Here is a 2,444-nt window from a genome sequence, read left to right as displayed (position 1 = left end):
TAATTCCCCATTTCTACAGCTGATTTTTTTTTTTTTTTTTAAGAGTTGATTGGTTTCCGCATTAAGAATTTTTTTTCCCTCAAAATTTCTGATTGGGTCTATTTAGGCTGCAACAGCTCTTAAAACCTTCCGGGAACAATAGCCCTAAAAAATATTTAAGATTCATAATGGGATCAGTTTACTATATTTGCCAAAGCCAAACAAGTAAAAATTGTATTCCTTTTAAAATTTGCCAACTATTTCACGCATGTAAAGACGATCCTGAAACTGTAATGATCGTTCCAATTCAGGCAGAACCAGAACTGTGGGAAACAAAAGATTTTTTTTCTCAACTGAGTGTCCCCCCGCTATAGCTGGTGGAAGTTTCCCCCTTCAGAAAGAGCATCCTTTCCTGGAATGACTGGACTGAGTATCTCAGCATCTCGATGCTGCTCTTTTCCTCACTGTTTCCTACTGGGCTTACCATAAATAGCTTCCCCACAGCTTATGGACTTCCAACAAATTTCAGTCTTAAAATGTCCATCTCTGTACATGGAGCAATGGGAGATGGCCACATAGAAGACCTTCAGTCTTAACAGGTGTCGTGACATCAACATTTTAATCACCTTGTGCATCTGATTGGATGCATTACAGTTAAAACAACTTAAGGAGCACAGCCATTCAACACTTTTTGGTGCATTATTTTACTTCCCAACGTTACAAGGGGAAACAAACAAGCAAACAAAAATCCTATCTGAAACAACCCTCTAGAGGCAGTTCCTTCAGTAAGAAGAGAACCTTTCCCATTACGAATTACTACGACTTCCCTAGTTCTGGCACTACTGTGCTCACACTCCAATGGCCTAGAAGCTCATAAAGGTAAAAAATGCTGCTTCTGCATTGATAATTTGAAATGTTTATAAATTAACAGATACTTCCAATGTTTGCACTTAACTTCTTAACTGCGTAAGAAGTAAAAAAAGTGTGACTCGCACTTTCAAGTGTTTACAAAACTTTGGATTATTGTGAAATCAAAGATTGTTAAGCATCTTGTTTCCACTATTGTATGTTTTATTGAAATAAAATATTATCTGCTGAACAAATGACTTATTTTCCTAGTTGCTTAGCAAAATTTTGGGCTGCAGATTTAAAAACAGCTAAGTGAAATCCTGCCATGTGGATTGCCTTTAACTGGGGCAACTGGAAGCCAATAGAACCCGTGTAACCCAGAGGGGGCAAGCCTTCTCGATGACTCTAACAGCTTTTGATGAGATACGCAAGGATGTCTGTCCTTACCATTACTTCTGTTTTACGCTTAAGCTGATTACAGATATATGCAATGTCGTCTTTCTTTCTATGAGTAACAGAAAAATATTAATTATTTCAGATTTTTTTGGGAGCATCTTTATTGTTTTGGTAAGAAAACTAGAGTTTGTCTTTTAAAAAGTCCTTCTACTAGTAAAAATAAGGCCGACTAATAAATCATAGTACAACCGTGTTCTCCTGCAGCCTCCCATTGCATTTCAGCATTCCTTTTTTCACATTGCTCTGGTAAAGGTACAGGAGCGTCAGTACACCGATTTATTACAGATTAGACATCTTTCCGACCAAAAGGTTTGGTTAAGAGTAAGCTCTAGACTAACCAGTAACTGCTAAAGGCAAAAAAACAGCCAAATACTGGAAAACCCCTAGCATGCCTCCTGAGAATTGGGAGAATACATTTCACAGGGTTTTTTTCCTAACTGACTGAAGCTTTTACTTCTAGTTCAAAATAATCTTTCCAATCAGTAAGCAATGCTGTTAAACTTCTACCATGCAGAAATATATCATCCGTCGTAAGGCACTTCATTACACAAAAAGATTGTGTAAAATTGTTTTCAGTAATCAAACATCTGGCAAAAAAATATCTGCAGCTTTATAGAAATATATTGCAATACTACTAAAAATAATAAGATTTGGGATACAGGGCTTATCAACAGCTCATAAATAACCCACGACTTGCCATATTCCCCATCCTCAGCACAAAAAAAAAGCGTACATTGAGAAAAACTGAAGTTGGTAAGTTTCTCTGGAGTGGGCAGGGTTTTGCTGGTGTCAGCTTATAAAAAGGAGGGCTGACAATACCTCCCTGCACGACACCACTTCCTCACCAGTAATGAGTTCTGGACATACCAGACATATCAAGTTTGCATCCACCACACAAAAAAAAAACCAAAAAAAAAAAACCAAAAACCCACCAACAATGAGTACTTCACGTATGAGATCGCTTGAGCTGCAACAGAAGAGTCCAAAAGTCACAACTGATTCCCTAAACAACGTTACTTTGCTCTGTGACTTACGGCATCCACGCGAGTCATCAAGTACTTCTGAAAGAACGCCCAGCTCACGGGGAGCTGCTGAGGCAAAACAAAAAACCACGTGAAGTCCCTAAAAAAAGGTCGTTTTAAAAGAAACCGCCTTCCAGT

Source organism: Eurypyga helias, unplaced genomic scaffold, assembly GCF_000690775.1.
Source record: "Eurypyga helias isolate BGI_N326 unplaced genomic scaffold, ASM69077v1 scaffold43753, whole genome shotgun sequence".
Classification (NCBI taxonomy): Eukaryota; Metazoa; Chordata; class Aves; order Eurypygiformes; family Eurypygidae; genus Eurypyga; species Eurypyga helias.
The sequence above is the reverse complement of the archived record's forward strand: the minus strand, read 5'-3'. Positions refer to the sequence as shown.